The sequence below is a fragment of the Notamacropus eugenii genome, chromosome 1, assembly GCF_028372415.1.
Source record: "Notamacropus eugenii isolate mMacEug1 chromosome 1, mMacEug1.pri_v2, whole genome shotgun sequence".
Classification (NCBI taxonomy): domain Eukaryota; kingdom Metazoa; phylum Chordata; class Mammalia; order Diprotodontia; family Macropodidae; genus Notamacropus; species Notamacropus eugenii.
In genome coordinates this window covers 469,104,285-469,126,363 of record NC_092872.1, presented here as the reverse complement: position 1 = coordinate 469,126,363, position 22,079 = coordinate 469,104,285, and the positions used below count along the sequence as shown (strand labels likewise).

At 39.5% G+C, this 22,079-nt stretch overlaps 1 long non-coding RNA gene across 1 annotated transcript in view; it reads right to left on the bottom strand.

Annotated features, from left to right (window-relative positions):
• Positions 1-21,949, bottom strand: part of LOC140519327 (uncharacterized) — a 31,922-nt gene extending 9,973 nt beyond the window's left edge. Inside the window, exon 1 of the long non-coding RNA XR_011972180.1 lies at positions 21,718-21,949. This is a non-coding gene — a long non-coding RNA (uncharacterized lncRNA). The remainder of the gene's footprint in view (positions 1-21,717) is intronic.
• Positions 21,950-22,079: the final 130 nt, after the last annotated feature.

Here is a 22,079-nt window from a genome sequence, read left to right as displayed (position 1 = left end):
GAAGATGTAGAATGAGGAAAATTATTACACCTGAAAGAGGTATACAAGTAAGATATTTTATAGTGGAGGGGAAATGGGGCGGGGTGGCAGGCAATGCTTGAACCTTACTCTCATTGGAATTGATTCAAATTGGGAAAATAATACACACTCAGGTCAGTATAGAAATCTATCTTACCCAGTAGGAAATAGAAGGAAAGAGATATAAGAAATACAGGGATCCCAACAAAACTGGGGGTGAAACAAGTATGTCCATTATCACTATTGTTATTCAATATGGTGCTAGAAATGTTAGCTTTAGCAATAAGAGAAGAAAAAGAAATTGGAAGAATTAGAATAGGCAAAGAAGAAACTAAGTTATCACTCTTTGCACATGATATGATGATATACTTAGAGAATCAAGTAAAAACTATTTGAAATAATAAACAACTTTGGCAAAGTTGCACTATATAAAATAAATCCACACAAATCATCTGCATTTCTATACATTACTAACAAAGCTCAACAGCAAGAGATAGAAAGAGAAATGCCACTTAAAGTTACTGTAGATGTTATAAAATATTTGGGAGTCTACCCGCCGAAACAAACACAGGGACTATATGAACACAATTACAAAATATTTTTCATACAAATAAAGTTAGGTCTAAATAATTGGAAAACCATCAGTTGCTCATGGATAGACTGAGATAATATGATAAAAATGATGATTCTACCTAAATTAATTTACTTATTCAGTGCCATACCAATCAAACTACCAAAAAATTATTTTATAGAGCTAGAAAAAATACCATCAAAATTCATCTGGAAGAACAAAAGGTTGAGAATAACAAAAGAATTAATGAAAAGAAATGCTAGGGAAGGTGGCCTAGCCATACCAGATCTTAAATTGTATTATAAAGCAGTTATCAAAGCCACTTGGTACTGGCTAAGAAATAGAGGGGCAAATTAGTCAATGATTATAGCAGTCTACTATTTGATAAACCCAATGATCCCCAGCTTCTGGGAAAAGAACTCACTGACAAAATCTACTGGGAAAACTGGAAAATAATGTGGCAGAAAGTGGGCATAGACTAACATGTGACACTGTATACCAGAATAAAGTCCAAATGGATACATGACCTAGATATAAAAGCTGATACTATAAACAAATTAGAGGAGCAAGGAATAATTTATCTGTCAGATTTATGGATAATGGAGGAATTTGTGACCAAATGAGATAGAGAACATTATGAAATTCAAAATGGATACTTCTGATTACATTAAATTGAAAATTTTTGCACAAACAAAGCTAATGCAACCAATATTAGGAGGGAAGCAGAAAACTGGGAAAGAATTTTTACAACTATTGTTTCTGATAAAAACCTCATTTCTAAAATATATAGAGAACTGAGTCAAATTTACAAGAATACAAGTCATTCCCCAATTGATAAAATGGTCAAAGGATATGAACAAGCAGTTTTCAGAGAAAGAAATTAAAGCTATCTGCAGTCATATAAAAAAATGCTATAAATCACTATTGATTAGAGAGATGCAAATCAAAACAACTCTGAGGTACCACATCACACCTATCAGATTGGATGACATGACAAAACAGGAACATGACAAATGTTAGAGAAGATGTGGGAAAGTTGGAACACTAAGTCCTTGTTGGTGGACCTGTAAGCTGATCCAACCATTCTGGAGAGCAATTTGGAACTATGCCCAAAGGGCTATAAAAATGTACATATTCATTGACCCAGCAAATATTGCTTCTAGGGCTGTATTCCAAAGAGATCATAAAGATGGGGAAACGACCCATAAGTACAAAAATATTTCTAGCAGCTCTTTTTGTGATGGTCAAGAACTGGAAATCAAGAGAATGCCCATCAATTGGGGAACAAGTTGTGGTATATGAATATAATGGAATACTATTGTGCTATAAGAAATGATGAGCAGGTAGACTTTGGAAAACCTGGTAAAACTTATATGAATTGATGCTGAGTGAAGTGAACAGAACCAGGAGAACACTGTACACAGTAACAGTCATAGTGCACTAGGATTGATTTTGAAATACTTGGCCCTTCTCAGCAAATACAAGGGAAGTGAGTAAAATTTATAAAAATGAAAATTTAAAAAACATTCCCAATTGATAAATGGTCAGAGGATATGAATAGGCAGTTTTCAAAAGAAATCAGGATCTATAGATATATGAAAAATGTTCTAAATCACTATTGATTAGAAAAAGGAAATTAAAATAAGCCTGAGGTACCACCTCACACCTTTCAGAAATGACAAATTCTGGAGGGGATGACAGAAAGTAGGCACATTAATGAATTGTTGATGTAGTACTAAACTGGTCCAATATTCTGGAGGATAATCTGGAACTATGTCAAAAGGGCTATAAAACTGTATATACTTTGATCCAGCAGACACTACCAGTCTGTATTTAAAAAGATCAAAGAAAAAAGAAAAAGATGTATCTCTCTCTCTCTCTCTCTCTCTCTCTCTCTATATATATATATATATATATATATGTATATATATATATATATATATATACACACACATATATCTCTCTCTATATATATATGTACACACATATATATATACTCTCTCTCTCTCTCTCTCTCTCTCTATATATATATATATATACACAAAAATATTTATAGCAATTCTTTTTTGTGGAGACAAAGAATTGGAAATTGAGGGGATATTCATCAATGGGGGAAAAACTAAGCAAGTTGTGGTGTATGATTGTGATGGAGGACCAATACTCCATAGTACTATGAGAAATTATGGGAAGGGGAATGATTTCAGGGGGAAAAAACAAAAAACATGGCTAAACTTACATGAACTGATGCCAAGTAAAATGAGAAAACCAGGAGATCATTGTGTACAGTAACAGCAGAGTTGTAATGATGATCAATTATGAAAGAGTGGGCTACTCTGATCAATACAGTGATCCAAGATAATCCAAAGGACTCATGATGAAAAATTGCTATCCATCTCCAGAGAGAGAACTGGTGAACTTACAGTGGGAATTGAAGTGTACTTTTCTGGCTTTACTTTTTTAATCTTTTTTGTAACATGGCTAATATGGAAGTATGTTTTGTATGATTTTATATGTATAATTACATCATATTGTTTACCTTCTTTGAATGTGGAAGAGAACTGAAAGTGAGGGAGAGAACCTGGAACTCAAAATTTAAAAAATAAAAGATTGCTAAAAACAAATAATAATTTTAAAATATTAAAACTTTTAAAGTTACCTAGAGAATATTAGTAACTATGGATTCATAAACCCATCTTTTCCATCCCTGCAAAATCTTTATGAGAATAATAATATAAGTATATATATATTAATATACTACATCATATCCATACTGACTTTCACATAGTCTAAAAGGGGCAAAGAATATGAAATCCTACTGGGATATTGTTTGATGTCTATTAAAAAAGTATTTGACTTAGCAGAGCAAAATGCCCCTTTAAATTCTCTTGCATGAGATGTCTTTCCTGAATATGTCAAAATCATTTAAGATTCCTTGGAAGATGTAAGAACCTGTTTGACGATGTTCCGATTAGCAGTATCATGTAAGGCATAAAACAAGGCGCTATAGGATTTACAAAGATGTTCACAACTGTAATGGAGGATGTGTACTACAAGCTCCAAATTAAACAGAGATTTCCTAGAGGCTGCAAAGTTTATCAGATGCTTCTGTTTGTAAATCTCATTAGACTTATTGCTCCAAGCCCTGGAATGTTATGGAATTCTAAGTTAGACTGATAATTACTCAAAGGCATTCAGTCTAATTCTTCACACATAAAAAGCAAGTGGATGAAGAATGTCTTTTATTCAGACTATGAAGCACAATTGAATGAACAACCATAGAGTTTGGTCAATCAGTATACATATCTTGGACAGACAACAAACTGAGCTAAGAATTCACTTGAAGATAAGTAGGCTTGGAATTGCACTTGGAAACCATGCTCTACTTTTAATGACCTCTAGTTTCTCCCTGAAACAAAGGCCTAGTGGTTCCACATTACTATAAGTTTTAGCACACCAGACTCTCCAAATAATTAAAATTACAGGTCACCTAGAAGACAATAGAGAGGAGAATGGTGGGAATGAGTAGCCTGCAACTTATTACCAATGATGTATAGGACAAAAGAACAAGGATAAATTATATCATTATTCTGAAACTACCTTTCCTTGCCCTGTTTTGAGGAGAAGATGGACTTTGGGTGGGGGGCTGGTTGGGGAAGTGACTGCAAGACATAATGTGATACAGTCGTTATGTCACATAGGAACTTACCATTCCCTCAGGCTTTAATTCTAAAATTCTCCTTCCTTATTCCGTCAAAGTTGTAGAAAAAGCTGTGTGCACCTGTGACTGGTACTTCTTCTTTTAGTCACTTCTAAATTCTTTTAAGATCTGTCTTTCTACTTTCTCACTCAACTAAAACTGCTTTCTAGAATAAAGGTGCCAATGAATTCAACTGACAGATCTAAATACCCCATTCTCCTGGGTATTCTTTCTTCTCTGGGTTTTTGTGACACAACACTCCTGGTTCTTCTACCTCTTCTCAATTTCTTTTGATGGATTTCTCATCATCCACATGACTCCTACTAACAATGACTGCAATTCAGTGATCTGTCCTGAAGTTATTTCTCTTTTCCCTCTCCACTTTCAACTGGTGACATCATCAGCTTTCAGGGGTTTAATTATCAGAGCCTATGCAGAAATGATGACCTGACTACATATCTGTCTCTGGTCTCTCCGCAGAACTCCAGTCCCAAATCACCAATTCTCTATTGGACATTCTACGCTGGATGTGCCATCAAACTCAACATATCCAAAATTGAAATCATCCTCTTTCTGCCAAAACTCTCTACTCTGCCAAGTTTCCTTATTTCTGTTGAGGGCATCATTATCTCTCCAGTCTCCTACATTTGAAATCGTGGCATTATCCTTGACTTCTTAATCTGTTTTACTTCATGTATCAAATAATTTGCCAAATCTTGCCATTCTGACCTCCATAACATCTCTTGGCTATGTACCTTTCTCACTACTTACACAGTCACCCTGTTAGTTCAGCTCCTCATCAAATCTCACCTGTACTATTACAATAACTTGCTAATTATTCTCTGTCTGAGTCCTCTCCCCATTCCAACCTGTCTTCCACATAGTTGTTAAAGTGATTTTCCTTAAGTACAGGTCTTACCATGCCATTCTCCTATTGAATACATTCCTATTGCCTCCAAGATAAAATATCATATTCCCTGTTTGACTTTATAACCTTTATAACCTTGTCCCAACCTACTTTTCCCAACTCATTATAGATTATTCTCCTTTCTGAATTCCACAGTCTGGCCAAACTAGTCTTTTTGCTGGTGTTCATATGTGATTCTCCATCCTCTGTCTCCATGCCTTTGTCCTGCCTGTGCCCTATACCTGGAATGTACTCTCTCCTCACCTCTACCTGGCAGAATTTTTTATTTCCTTTAAAATAATTCAAGCGTCACCTTCCACATAAAGCCTTTCCTGATTTCCATCCCTCCACCAACTTCTAGCACCCTCCCTCCCTACACTACCTTGTATTCATACTGTATCTCTTTTGGATGTACTTGAATATGTGTGTGTTCTCTCTTCTCCTTGGTGGCAAGTAGTATTTCATTTTTGTCTTTTCATTTCTTGTATCACACACAATGTATGACACATAGTAGGAACTTAATAAATATTTGTTGATTGATTATTCTATAAAATGAGAGGGTTGGAAAGACCCTATGACTTCTTGTTTTCTCAGTCTTAAAATAATGGTGACACTGTTACACAGGTGTGGGTAGCCACCATACGCAGAGGGACAAGTTCAGTGAGGAGGCTGGTTGCTTTAAGCAGAGGAGTGAACCAAAGGCGAGCTTTAACACTCTGTTATCACAAGGATGGATAATATTCACATTACAAGAACAAAGAGGTATCTGTTACTCTGTAATTAAGCCACAACTGATATTTGGAAGTAATTATTATACAAATAAATTGGATATTTTGCTGTTTTTGTTCTTCATATAGGCAAAGGGTATTATTTGTTAAAAACTCAGAATTAAGAACGTCTTCAGGGAAATGTATGATTAAAAAAAACCCAACGGGCTAGTCATGGAGCCAAAGTGCTCCATGGTATCCTCAAGATGTCAAGAGACATCTAGATCCAATGTCCTAGTACAGTGGATAGACCTTTGTGGCAAATATACAGAAGGTTTTAGAGAAGTGCCACATAGGATGGACAGGTATGGATAGGTTGCAATGTATATAGTGGGAGAGAACCTCCAAATCAATAAGATGTTGCATTCATTTGAATATTTGAGTATGGGAAGGATTCTGACAATTATTCTTTTGGTGAATTATCCTAGCAATCTAATGAGCAAATTTAGGATTAGGATTTTAAATCTTAATTCTAGAACTGGGACCTTTGAGGCCAGGAAGGACCTGAGAGCCAGTGTTGGTACAGTGGAAAGAGAATTGAATTTGGATTTGTGTGCTTTGGTTGATAGCCTGGATCTGCCCTTCAATTACCTGAGTGACCTTAGTTAAGTCACTTTAACCTCTCTGAGATTCAGTTTCTTCATCTGTAAAATGAGAATGTTGGATGAGATAAGGGGTTCTTAATTTTTTGTGTGTGTCACAGACTCTTCTGGCAGTCTGTCGAAACCTATGGACTCTTTCTCAAAATAATATTTGTTGCCAATTCATAATTGAAGACAATGGTAAATTTCACTTAGAAGTTAGTGAAAATAAAGGGGTGTGTGTGTGTGTGTGTGTGTGTGTGTGTGTGTGTGTGTGTGCATACTGTGTCACCTAGCTTCCCCTTCCAGCCCCTACATTCCATGTTTTCAATACTTTAGGGAGATCTGTGCATGAGACAGCAAAACAGCTTAGCAAAAATAACTGAATTTAAAACAATTTAAAACAGTCAACTCTTGTAGATTTAATTCATGTATTATCTACTTTATTATGTTTGTCCTTTGTTTTTGAAGAGGACCATGACATCATGGAGATGATGACATGGCTTTCAATTGACTTTGATCTGAGTGAGAGAGGGCTGTGTCAGGTCACCAGCCTCACTTTCTCCTCCAGAGCCATCTGGGTCCAGTGGCCAGATATTCATTAAGACAACTAAAGATGACTCAGGATGCAATGGGAGACCCTGGCCCTTTTAGGCTAAGACCTTCTCAGGTTCTCACTTTGAGTGAGGTAATGCCCATTCAGTGAATAGGCCTCTTTAAGAAGTGAGTCAAAGGACAGATTGTTCCATAAGAAAACTTTTAATTACAGATTGGCTTTCCCGGTAAACTCACATACTCCTGGGCATCGTCATTGTTTAGCCAGCAGTAGTAGGACACAGTAGGACACAGATGAGAGAATATAGGCCCTGTGTGGGGTAGAGGACAAACACTCAGTACCTAAGTACATATAGACATGTGGCAGCTGAGGGGCTGGAGAAGAGAGAGAGAAAACACAGTAAAGTTAACATATGTTGGTTTTTTTTTTTGGAATAAGGGTTTCTTTCAGAATGCTTTATGTAAAGTTGAATTTGCACATAAAGTAAGAACTATCTATACTTTAGGAAAGGTACACTTCTAGGAGGACTTGAGAATTGCCTGGAGCAGAAGTTCCCAAACTTATTTGACCTACTGCCCCTTTTCAAAAAAAAAATTACAGTGCCCACTGGGGGGGGGGGGGTTAACCCTTATTTTTATTCAATTCTCCCACCCAATTTCACCCAGGGTTACTACTGCCCTTCTGGATGGGTCCCAGTGCCCTCTAGGGGGAGGTATGGGCCCACTTTGGAAACCTATGGCCCTGGAAAGTGGGGAGAGGGCAGCTAGGTGGCACAGTGGATAAAGTTCAGGGGCCTGGAGTCAGGAAGGCCCCAGTTCAAAACTGGCCTCAGAAACTCACTGTGTGACCCTAAGCAAGTCACTTAACCCTGTTTGCCTCAGTTTCCTCATCTATAAAATGAGCTAGAGAAGGAAATGGCAAACTCCTCCATTGTTTTTGCCAAGAAAACCTCAAATGGGATCACAAGAATCAGACACAACTGACATGACTCAACAACAAACAGAATGGGGAGGTGAGGATAGTAAACGAGAAAGAGGTCAAGCTCCAGCCCTTGAAGGTATTCTGGACTTGAGCCTGGGGAAGCAGAGACAGAGGGTTAGGAGGAACGGTGCTACAGAATAGTGGAGAGAACAAAAAGCTGGAGTTTAGAGATATCAAGATATCCTTTCCTCTCTCACAATGTTGTTGGAGTGGCAGCCCACTGCCTACCAACATCAAAAGATCAGCGATCTCACTGAGAAGGTACTTACTTTGCCATAGAGTAGTGGATAGAATACTAGACAAAGAAGGCTTGGTTTTGAATTGGACCATGTGTTCCCAGCAACTCTTAGACTAGAAATTGCAAAGCAAGTGTCTATTATTGGAGTTTCCCAAACGAATAAAATCACAGGACTTGTGCAAAAGTAAAGGATTGAAAAAATAGATTTGATAAATAAATAACAATCTATAAGATGTTTTTAACTCCTTAGATGAAAGGTATAGTGAAAATATGCCTTTTGCATTCCACCACCCCCAACCAGTGACTTCTATGCAGTTGCCTATGGATGTTTAATGACCCTGGTGAATGCAAAAGTGATGCTTTGACTTCAACATTCAGCAATGCCTCCAATTATGCAAGGGAAATGGAGCTCTCAAGGCACAGCTTGAGCCCATGAAGAAATATCTCCTTGATAGCCCAAGGCAACACTATAGGAACAGGTTTCACACCTGTGAGATGTTTTGTTTTATTTTGAAATATTTGTTAATGGTCTATTTGTTAATAGACCATAACCATTCATAATTCTGCTCTACTTCTTGCAGTTCTCCAAATAGACCACAAGAGGGAGCCCTGGGAAATATTAAGGCCCAAATCCTGCCTGGTTTATTTTAAATTCCAAGTGCTCCCTATTTCCTTGGGAGCTCCAGGGGAAGAACCACGTGAACAAGGGGTGGGCAAGTTGTGTTTAGGGGGGAAAATTAGCAGGTTTGCATGGTAGCTGGATAAACTATTGGTAGTTTCTGATGAAATTAAAACCCTTCCCTTCCCACTCCCAACCAGCCTGTCATAGAATGAGCAAAAATAGCCTGTTTTTCTGGTGTCACTTTTCATGGAATATAAATTCCTATTCCTAGAGAAACAAAACAGTAATACTAATATTGCTGTAATACAATAAATAAATACAAATAAATATTAATATTCCCACTTCAACGAACTTGATAAATTTGAGGAATGTGATTTCATTCCACCACTGCACATCTGAACCTGTCCTTACCTCACTGGATTTTAGAGTCTTAGGGCTGGACGGGAATTCAGTGGGCATGGGACCACAGATTGAGACCTGGAAGGGACCCTACAGACCACTGAGTCTAATAACAACAATGCTAATAATAGCACTTCTATAGCACCTACTTTGTTTAGATCTAAGCACTGATAAATATTATCTCATGTAATCTTCAAAACCACCCTGTAAGGTAAGTGCTATTCCCATTTACAGTTGAGAAAACTGAGTCAGGCCAAGGTTAAGCGACTAAGGGCATCACATAGCTAGGACGTATCTGAGGCTGGATGTGAATTCTGGTCTTCCTGTCTCTGGCCCAGTACTCTGCACTATGTTGCCACCTAGCTGCCAAATTAAGGCCCAGACAGATTAAATGAGTTGCTACCAACTGATGACAAGGAGTTATCTATTCCAATGGGTACTTGAGCCTGAATTTCCTCTACAACATCCTGGATAAATGAACATTCAATTTAGAAACTGCAGGACCTGTGATCATCTTATTTCCAATTTTTACTAAGGACCTAGAGTTCACCATTGATTGAAGAACCTGGAATCTCATTCTGATAAGAGACAATACTTGTCATTGATGAGTACAGAAATTTTCCATAGCTCTTAACTTGCCTGGTTGATTGTTGTCCTTTGTTCTTCAAGAGGACCAAAATGACATCACCATGATAAAGTGAAATTTCAGTGTGTCCAACTGTGGCTGATCAGAGCAGTACGACCTCGGAATGCTCTACCACAGGTTGGGCATAGATAGTCCATGTGAATATTTGGGGTGGATATTCCAAATTTGCACATCCTACATTTCCTTTGTGCTGTCTCGATTCTGCTTTGCTCATAGAGAACAGCACCATTTCTGATGTGGGCACAACATGCTGAGTGGTTCTATGCCAGTGTCTCCCATGTCACACAATCAAATCCAAAGTTCTCGAGAGAGACCTTGAGAGTGTCCTTGTATCACTTCTGTCCACCATGTGATCACCTGCCCCATGAGACTTCTCCATAAAATAGTTTTTTTGGCAAGCATACATTTTGCATTTGAACAACGTGGTCAGTCCATCCAAGTTTGTGCTCTCTGAAGCATAGTTTGAATGCTTGGCAGTTTAGTTTGAGCAAGGACCTCAGTGTCTGGTACCTTATCCTGCCAGGTGATCCTGAAAATTTTCCTAAGACAGTTCAAATGGAAATGATTCGGTTTCCTGGCATGGTGCTGGTAGACTGTTCATGTTTCACAAGCATACAACAATGAGGTCAGCACAATGGCTCTGTGGATTTTCAGTTTGGTAGTCAGTCTAACATCTCTTCTCTCCCAAACTTTTCTTCAGAGCCTCCCAAACACTGAGCTAGCTCTGGCAATGCATGTATCAACATCATTGTCAATGTGTACATCCCTGGAAAGTACACTACCAAGGTAAATGAACTTATCCCCAGCATTCAAAACTTCTCCATTTGTTGTAACCAATGGTTCCACGTATGAATGATGTGGTGGTGGCTGATGGAGCACTTGTGTTTTCTTGGTGTCAATTATTAGTCCAAAATTGGCACAAGTAGCAGAGAACTCATGCATACTTTGTTTCAAGGTCATCCACTGCATCCTGACTCTGTCCTGCCACTGGATTGTGATGACTCTGGAGGAGAGAGTGAGGCTGTTGACTTCATGCAACTCTGCCTCAAATCCAATTTACAAATCAAAAGACATCACCCATACCATTTTGGGGTGTAGGGTGTGTTCAGGGAGGACTGTACCTCTGGTGTGATGGCTGCTGAGCCCTTTCCCGGGCTCTTTCCACCTTTGGTATCCACCTGTTCCACCCAACTCTCACCTGTGGCTCCAAGAAGCTGCAGTATGTGCAGCAGACACACCCCAGTAAACCGTTTTGGCAGACTAACCAAACCAGGTTGAGAGTAACCAAGGGGTCTCAAACCCATTGGTGAGTTAGGGGTGGGTGTCTACCCCAAGCATATGAAGACTTCCCCTGGTGGAATGGGCAGATGAGAACAATCTGTTCCAACGGCCATGAAGGCATCTGAAGCAGGTGATGTGGAGCGCTTAGAGCTTAGCTTGCCTACACCTGTCTGGGAAGAAGAGGAGCTTTCTAACCTCACTAAGTATCAGTCCCATTGAGATCCAAGATCCTCTCTGGCCTTCTATGATTCCACAACACTGATCTTGCCCCAGCCCAAGCATCCTCTGCTTCCTTGACTTCTAGTTATGCACTTACCTGAAGCTGTGGAATATCCAACCCAAGACAAACCCCTGTGGACAGTGAGAACTGGAGCCTGCTGGTACTGGCTAGCAAGAGCCATTGTTAAATTTTCACTGGGTGCATTTACTCTTCAAAAATCAGAGCTGATTTATTGCTTTTTTTGAATGTCTAAATTTATAAAAAATGATAAAGAAAATGTTAATAATGTAAATTAAACTTAAAAGTGTGCCTTGAAGTACTTTTTTTTGAAGAGCTGATTGATAAACATTTACCAGAACACTATTACTGATAACCTACCTAAACTCATTCCTCAAAGATTAACATATTTGTACCCTGTCATACCCTACTCATCCCACTGATCCTGAATCCCTGCCACTGTTCAAACCTTTTTTTATCCCCCGCTGACTGCTCTTTTATTCTCAGCCCCCTCAACTTAATCTCCCCAAAGGCTCACTCTAAAATAACCCTCTGCTCCCATCTGTAGTTCCTGTTCCATAGATAAACTAGCTTTCATCTTAAACCTTTTCCTCTTTTGGTCTCATCATTTTCTTGCACCCATTGAGACCTGGTCCCCTCCTGATGATATAGCTCCCCTGGTCATCTTTTCCAGCACAAGTTGAACATTTACTAATACCTGCTCCCCAATCATCCTACTCACTGATTGTGGTGGGGTAGTTGAATTAATCCTTGTTTCCCCCTTGTTCCCCATTTTAAGACTCTCCCCCAGCACCCAAACTCAGTAATCTCTTTCTAATCACTATCCCATCAACACAGAAAACTTTACATCCCTCCTCAAAATGTTGCAGTTTGGGGTATTGGGAACCCCAAAATGTAAGAGTATAGGGCGAGTCTGCCTGGAACAAATTCACACACTCAAATCTTATTTCAGTGAAGGTGGCAAGGTTTATTGTAATGCCAATAGAGTTCCTAGAGAATCTGCAGCTTGATGGGGGTGAGATTTATACTTATACATGGAAAAAAAGAATGAGAAGATTTGGATGGGATTAAGGAGTGGTAAATAGCCTGGGGGGCCCAGGTGCAAAAAGTGAAAGGAATTAAGCAGTCTGAACTGGGTGGCGAGCCACAGTGAAAGGACTATTGAAAGAACTATTAAGTACCTAGGTGGGCTGGGCTGGGCCTCATGCCTAGGGTGAGACCATCGGGGACTTTTGGGTTCCAGGTTCCATCACCTCATCAAAAACTTCCCAGGTTCCCCTCTCCCCTTACTTTGCCTCTTATTTCATTGAAAAAATTGAGTCCATTTGCCAAGAGCTCCCTCTTCTCCCCTCCTTATATCCCACAGAAGGAGTTTGCTATTATCTCTTTCTTCTAGCTTGTCTCACATGAAGAGGTAGCCTTTCTCCTTGCCAAAACAATCCCTTCATAGGCACAAGTGATTTCATTACACATACTGTTTTTGCCAGCAAGTTGCCCCTCCACTTAGCCCTTCACTTATCTTCAGTCTCTCCCTGTCTACTAGCTTCTTCCTTACTGCTTATAAACAGCCCACATCTCTCCATACTCAAAAATGTTTTACCTTGCTACCTTTCAGTTTCAACTCATATCTCTTCTTTGTTTTGTAGCTGAAGGTCTTAAGAAGTCCTTCTTCAGTAGGGGTTTCCACTTTCTTTCCTCTCACTCTTCTTAATTCTATGCAGTTTAACTTCTGACCTTATCATTCAACTGAAACTTCCTCAAAAGTTACCAGTGATCTCTTTATTGCCAAATCTAATCACTTTTTCTCAATTCTCATCCTCCTTTGACCTCCCTGCAGTCTTTGGCATCATTAATTACTATTTTTACCATGATACTTTTTCTTTTTAGTTTTCAAGACACTGTTCTCCTGGTTCTTCTCCTACTTGTCCTTCTCAAGGTCTCCCACCTTCCTCTCCCTCTCCCTCTCCCATCTGCAAAGGAAGGTAAATTTTGATGTCTGACACCTACCTTAATACTTGGGTTTACTGACTAGATTTCTGTCTTAAAGACTATGTCTTAAACTCAATTCACTCTGGCTCTCAAGGATTAGTAAACAATAGGTTCCTGTCCAAGTACCACTTAATGGTTCTTTCTGGGGACCAGATGACTCAAGAGTGATGTAAACAGTGATTGTTTTCTTTTTGCCCAGAAACCCAAGGGGCTTCCCCTCCCACTTTGATTTTGATTCTACCCCTACCCCCTATTAAAGGGGCCATCCCTTGGCTCACTTCTTAAACAGCCCTAATCACTGAATAGGCATTGCCTCAGTGAAAGTGAGAACTGGGAAAGATTTTAGCTTAAAAAGGCCAAGGTCTCCCACTGCATCGTGGGCCATCTCCAGTTGTCCTGATCTATATCTGGCCACTGGACCCAGATGGCTGTGGAGGAGAAAGTGAGGCTGGTGATTTTGCATAGCCCTCTCTCACTTATATCCAATTCACTTACATGGTATCACTTCTGTGATGTAATGGTTCTCTTCGAGAAGCAAGGACAAACCACACACACAACTTCTTCTCAGTCTCTTTTGCTGGATCTTCATCTAGGTCACATTTACTAAGGTCATCTACCTCTTAAGTATCAGAGGTGAGATTTGAATTCAGGTCTCCCTGACTCCCAAGTATAGCACTCTATCCATTACACCATATAAAAGTTCTCTACATTGATGAAATCACTGGTCTCTTCCCCACCCCACCCCCAAAGTATCTAAAAATTATTCAGTTGGGAATATGATATTAACGATGCTTGGCAATTGACTTATCTGTTATGCAGCTTAAGATACTGACCACTTAAGTAATGGTGGGCAAGTCATTCCTGGGTCTTGTATTCTTCATCTATAGAGTGAGGGGGTTGAACTATATAACTTCTAACTTCCCTTCTATCTTTAAATCTATGATCCTATAATCAGTTTTGCTATTGGAAATGCTCATTGCAAGACTGGTGGCCCGAAGATGACTTTTCCACGTGCAACAATTCATAAATTCCATATATTAAGGAGGCTTCAATCACACTCTGCCTTGGTACCTTTAAGTTTTGTCTAGACCTCTGATTTCATGGGTATAAAGGATTCCTTGGTGAGGAAATTCCATCAATACAGATCTACAGCTTTTTGAATTTTAGGAAATTGACTAATGGCACTAAGAAGTTAAATAATTTGTCCAGGGGTCACCTACAGCCAGTACGTATCAGAAGCAAAACTTGAACCCAGGTCTTCCAGACTTGTAAGCCAGCTCTCTTATGTTGCCTCTTGTGCCATTCCTTGAACTGTTAAAGAAGGTACACACCAAAGCAATATGTGAGTGGTGAGTGGTCTTCACTACCTAACGCGCCCAATGCATAAGGAGATAGCTCTTGAATCTACTCATTCCTATGTTCATAGCCAGCCAAACCTGGAATGAAATCAGGCTGCTTATGAATGAAGTACAGTAACTACAGAGTGCCACCTAGTGAGCTTTTCCTGGATAAACTACAGATTCTTTCTCAAACAACTGGTTTTTCAACTTAGAGGAAATCTAATCCAACCCCTTCTTTTTACAGATGAGGCAACTGAGGCTCAGAGAGGTTAAGTGTAAAAGGTATCATCACAGAGATAAAAGACTAGAAAAGCTGAACCTGTCAGGCAGAGGGAGAGATACTACACGAAAAACTTCTATTCTTTCCTGGTAATCATGTAACACAAAGAGATGTAGAGGAAGGCCATATCAGCTCATGCAGCTAGATAGTACAGTACATAATAATAATAATATATTAATGATATCTAGCATATATATATATATAAAACACTTCAAAGTTTGCAGAGTGCTATATGTATGTTACCTCATTTGATCTTCACAAAACTTTATGCAGCAGATGCTATTATTATCCCCTAAAAGCCAGGATAATTTACTTTTTATCCTGTGAAGTTTTTTCCTTTATTCCCATTTTACAGTAAAGGAAAACCTACAGGCAGATGTTAAGTGACTTTCCTGGGGTCAAAAAGCTAAGTCTCTGAAGTAGGACTTAAAATGAGGTCTTCTGGACTCCAAGTTCACTCTTATTCACCTTAGAGGCCTAGCGCATCTTTATCTATAAAATAGGCATAATAATAGCACCAAGGTGGTCAAGTGAGAAAATATATCTAAAATACTTTGCAAACAGTAAAGTGCAATATAAATTCTAGATTTTATATTACATTCGATAGGTCCCCTTTGGAGGGTTTCCTGGAGGACATGGACAAAAGTGACACAGGATAAAGAAAGTGCAGATGGGTTGTTGAGTGGTTTACCAACATCAGTGGGATCCCAGATCAATGGAGTTTTTATACTGGACAATAACAGGAAGGTAAGTGAACAGAATTATAGCATGTAGTTCTGGAAGGGATGTTCCAGATTGTCTTGTCTGGGTTGTACACATGAAGGAATAATATACCTGATGTTTATCTAGCACTTGGCAGCTTACAAAGTACCTTCATGTACATTAATCTTACGTCATCTTACAACAGTCCATTGAGACAGTATAGAGGTTATTATCCCTATTTCACATAAGGAAACTGAGGTTCAGAAAAGTTCATAGAGATGTAGGATCACAGATGCAGAGTTGAAAAGTGCCTTAGAGATCACTTAGACTCATAGAGCAATGTCTCGTTTTATAAAGAAAAAGACATGGGAAGGTTAAGTGACTTGCTGATCGCCTGCCCCATGCAAGTTCTCCATAAAATAGTCTTTTTGGCAAGTGTACATTTTGCATTTGAACAACATGGCCAGCCTATCCAAGTTTGTGCTCTCTGAAGCATAGTATGAATACTTGGCAGTTCAGCTGGAGCAAGGACTTCAGTGTCTGGTACCTTATCCTGCCAGGTTATCCTCAAAATCTTCCGAAGACAGTTCAAACGGAAATGATTCAGTTTCCTGGCATGGTGCTGGTAGACTGTCCATGTTTCACAAGCATACAACAACGAGGTCAGCACAATGACCTGTAGACCTTCAATTTGGTAGTCAGTCTAATACCTTTTTTCTTCCAAACTTTTCTTCAGAGCCTCCCAAACACTGAGCTAGCTCTGGTAATGCATGCTTTAACCTCATTGTTAATGTGTACATCCCTGGAAAGTACACTACCAAGGTAAGTGAACTTATCCACAGCATTCAAAACTTTTCCATTTGTTATAACTGATGATTCCATGTGTGGATGGTGTGGTGGTGGCTGATGGAACACCTGTGTTTTTTTGGTGTTAATTATTAGGCCAAAATTAGCACAGGCATCAGAGAATTGATCCATACTTTGTTGCATCACAGCTTCGGAGGCTGCATTGAGTGCACAATCATTTGCAAACAGAAAATCATGCACCAACACTCCCTCCACTTTGGTCTTGGCTTGTAGCCTTTTCAAATTGAAGAACTTACCATCAGTACAATAGTTGACCTTGATGCCATGTTCATCCTCATTGAAAGCATTTGTCAACATGACTGAAACCATCATGCTAAAAAGCATGGGAACAAGCACACAGCCCTGTTTCACTCCATTGGTGACTGGCTCAGTAAGAAGGCAGATGAAATTCAGTTTTATGCTGATAGTAACAATCCAAAGCGCTTTTATGATTCTCTGAAAGCTATTTATGGACCAAAAACCTATGGTGCATCACAACTACTCAGTGCTGATAGAGCCACATTGATTAGTGATAAAGACATGATCCTAGAGAAATAGGCTGAACACTTCCATAGGGTTCTCAACAGACCATCATCAATCAATGCTGAGGCCACTGAACATCTACCTCAGGTTGAAGTTAATCCCTCCCTAGCTGAAGTTCCAACTGAAGAAGAGATTTTGAGAGCCATTAGGCTCCTTTCATGTGGCAAAGCACCTGGTGCTGATTCTATTCCAGCTGAGATTTACAAATTAGGGGGACCATTGCTCATACAAAAGCTGACTACAATTTTCCAGGTTATGTGACCCTGGATGAATAAAAATACAAAGAAGGAAATAATCATAACAATAATGAAATTCTCAAGGAATTTACATTCTAATGAGGGAGACAACAAATACATAAATATATACCGAATAAAAATAAAGGGACTAATGCAAACACATACAAAGTGGGTATAAGAGTACAAGGCAGTTAAAGAGGAAAGGCTGAGGAACGAGGTTGTCAGGTTACTACTGGTCAGATAAAATCATCACAGTAGCGCCATCCCCATATAGGATTTGTGTAATTACTTATTAGCTGACTCAAGGATCCAGGAATAAGTGGGGTGGAATGTCGCTCTCCTTGGAATGCTGCTCTCCTTGGAGTATTAATCATTACACATAACTCTAAGGCCATCCAAAAGCATATTCTTTCACATTTCCTTTCCAAAGACCAGTGCAGAAAATCTTCTGGGATAACTTGTCTCAATGTTTTTTGTAATTTGTTTTCCAGGGAATGAAAAAAAGATTGCAAATAATTACATATGAACAAGTATAAAATGTCTTGGTGTTATCTGTTAATACTTTATTGAGTAGTGAAGCACACATTCCTGGCATTCAGCCCTGATACATTAATACGTGAAGTTCTTAACAAATATAAATGGGGGAGGGGGAAATGGATACTGCTTCAAGAACTGGGAACAACTAAAATCAATTGATCAACAAGTATTTACAAAGCTCTTACTTTTGTGCCAGGCTTTACTAGTCTAAGTGCTGGAGATTCAAAGAAATGCAAAAACAGTCCCTTCCCACAAGGAGCTTACAACCGAATGGGGAAGACAACTAATAAATAGATACATAGAAAATGGATACAAAATAGATTCAGAGGACAGATACAGAGCAGAAGAGTAAAAGGAAGGTAACTTTCAGTGAGAAGACTCAAGTAACTGGCAGACGAAGAAGTTACACACAAGGTCGAATTTGAGTTGAATCTTTAAAAAAAGTCAGGAATGTCAAGAGCTGGAAGTGAGGAAGTAGACCATCTGGGCATGGGGAGACTGCCTGAGTAAAGTCATGGAGACTGGAGATGAAGTATTGTGTTTGAAGAACAACAAGTAGGTAGGTCTTGCTGGACCACAAAGTTTGGGGAGAGAAGTAAAGTGTGAGAAGCCTGAAAAGGTAGGAAGGGGTCAGGTTGTGGAGCCTTAAATAAGAGCTAAGTTTATATTTGATGCTGGAGGAAATAGGAAATCAATGGGGATTTTTGAGCAGGGTATGACGTTGTCAGACCTATACTTCAGAAAAATCTCTTTGGCAGCTGAATAGAGAATTAATGGAGGAGGAAGAGACTTGAGGCAGGGAGAACAATTAGAAGCTGATTGTGATAGTCCAGGTGAGAAATCATAAGTGTCTAAAGTAGGGGAGTGGCTGTGTCATTAAACTGAAGTGAATACACACATTATGTGTGTATGCGTACATATACACACACATATACATATTTGAATATGTGTATACACACATATATACATATATATACATATCTGTGTGTGTTGTGAGGATTTGGCAACTGATTGAATATGGGGGGTAAGTGAGAAGTGAAGGACTGTGACTTGGCAAACCCTGGAGACTAGGAGGCTGGTAGTGTCCTCAATAGTAATAAGAAAGTTTGGAAAAGGAAAAATTGATTGTGGGGGGCAGGAAGGCAGAAAAGGAGTTTTGTTTTGAGTTTGAAGATGCCTGCAGGTCATCTAGTTTGAAATGATGGTTGGAAATGTATTGTAGCTCAGAAGAAGGCCTAGGGCTGGAAATCTGAGAATCACCTGCAAAGAGATAACACCTGAACCCATAGAAGCAGATGAGATCAACAAAGATAGTATAGACAGAAAAGAGAAAAGGATCCAGGACAGAAACTGGGCAGGGGGTGGTGTGTGTGAGGTGGGGGGGGGAGGGGTGTAGGATTTAGTGGGAGGATGTGCGGTATCAGTGGTGTGCTAGTTCTAGCTTTAGCCAGCTCTAACTGGTCTGTGAGAAATTGTTAAATTTTCAACCTGAGCATTGTTGATTGTCTAGCCTTAATAACGTGTTGAAAATGCAGATTAAACTTAAAAGTGTATATGAATACATCCCGCCCCCTTCTCAGTTGTTAATCACATTTATCAGCAAACTGCTGTATTACTCTATAAACATTGCCTGAGTTCACCAGGGTCTCAGGCCAAATTAGAGGCCTCATGACTGGCTGACTGTAGGCTAAAAATAATGGTAATGATAAGAACAACTAGCAATTAGAAAGTGCTTGAAGGTTTGCAAAAATGCTTTAGATCAATTATTTCATTTGAGCTTCATGACAAATTTGGGGCCACCCACCCTTAGAGAACATTGCGTGGATGAAGATCTAACCAAGAAGACTGGGAGCAGCCAGAAGAGAACCAAGGGAGAAATGGGTCTTCAAAACCCAGGAAGGAGAGAGGATCCAGCAGGAGGTGATCAAGAGTGTTAAATGCCTCAGAGGAGTCAAGGGTAAGGATTGAGAAAAGACCTTAAGATTTGGTCATCAAGAGTTAGCCAATAAATATTTATCAAACACTAATTAGCTTTCCTGGCACTGTGCTAAGGCTTTATAAATATTATTTCATTTGATTTTTCTCATTTAATGGAGAAAACAACTTGCAAACGCCTATGGACAAACAAGCTATATACAGGATAAACTGGAGATAATAAACAGAAGGAAACCACTAAAATTAAAGAAGGATTGAGAAAGCCTTGCTGGAAGTGGGATTTAAACTGGGACTTGGAGGAAGTCAGGGAAACCGGAAAGTGGAGATAAGGAAGGAGAACATCGTAGGCATGGGGGATGGCCAGGGAAAATGCCTAAGCAGAGGGAGATAGACTATCTTGCCTAAAGAACAGTAAGGAGGCCAGTATCACTGGATGGTAGAGCCCTGGGTGGGGGAAGGTCTAAGAAGATTGGAAAGGAAAGGAGAGCATGTTATGAAGAGCTTTGAATGCCAAATAGAGGATTATATATTTGAGCCTGGAAGTCACTGGAGTTTACTGAACAAGGGGTAGGGGAAGTATTGGTAATTTTGGGGAGACTAAAATGACAAAGTTGGAAGCCTTCTTGCAGTGATTTTAGAAGAGAATAAATATAAATCTACCGAAAATGATTTATAACTAAGGTTCAGGGCCAATTGTGTGATTTCCTCTCCCCCATACCAACAACTAGTTTTATAATTTTAGAGAAACAACAGTTATAGGGACACCTCAAAGCACCTTGTGTTGTCTCCCTTTGAATGACAGAGAATGGGAGCAGATGGAAGGGTATTAAGATGAGTTCCATTTCTGCCACTAACCAGGTGGCTCATCTTAAGAAAGTTGCTTCCCTTCTATGGGCTTGTTTTATCTGTAAAATGAAGGAGTTGCTAGATGATCACTAAAGTCTCTTTTAACCTTGAAATTCTGATTGTCTTAGCATTATTTTGTCAGAGGCTTGGGCAGCTAAGTAATCAAATTTTAATTCCCCCACTATCAATAATTTATGAGGAAATATAGTAGAAAGAATTCTAGGACGGGGACTACAAAGGCCTATGTTCTAAACCTAGCTCTGTTACTAATTTTAATGTGTCATGACTAAGAGATGCTTGGGCAAATCATTTTAGAATCTCAGACATGTATTTACCAAAATAATGGACATAGGATATAGAACTGGAAGCAACCACAGAGATCATCTAGTTCAGCATCATTTTGCAGATGGGACCTATAAAGTGACATATGTAATAAATTCTGCACTCTTTCCACCTCACCACCTTGTAAAAAATTGATATAATTATTAACGTAAGCAGAAGTACAACCTCAAAATATATTTAGTTTCAGGGGCCATAATGCTTTATTTTCCTTGTCAATTACTTTTTTCTTTACTTCATCTCAGATTGACATTCAAATAACTTTACATTTTCTATGCATACTCTGACAGAAAAAATGGGTTTGTAAGCTCTGGAATATTCCTGCTCAGAACACTAGGAAGCAGTCCGGGAGGCTGGACTTTTGAGAAAGGGAAAGGAAGCTCATCCAGAATCATAGTTGTAGAACACGGATAGTCTGTCCCCTTATTTTTACAAATATGGTAACTGAGGCCTAGAGCAGTTATTTCACTTTCCCCAAGTTCTTAAAGCCTGTAATTGGCAGCGAAAGGACTGAAATCATTTTCTGACTCCCTTCAGTGCCTTTAACATACCATGGGACCTCAAAAAAAATTTCAGGCGTTCAGGCCAAAATAGTTATTCCTTGAGAACCAGCTTTGCAAACCTTAAAAGTGCCATGCATGTGAAAGTTGCTATCCTTCCTTTACTGAAACTTTGCAGGTGGTTCAGGGGTGGCTTCCAAGGCTGCACACCATAACCGCAGGCGACGGGAAGCAGAGACACAGCTCCAGCTCCTCCTGGGCGCTCAGCGCGGGTCAGAGCCCGAACCTTGGCTTGCGGTACCAACACCCACTACAGGGATAGCGGAGCAGAAGCTGAAGCCGCAAACCCTCCACACTGACCCAGAAGTCCCTCCAGCTGGAAGCGGCAGGCCCACGCCCAAGACACGTGGACACGCCCCTAGGCCACGCCCCCACGCCCCCACGCCCAGCCCAGTTCAGTGTGAGAAAATGGGAATCGCCTTCC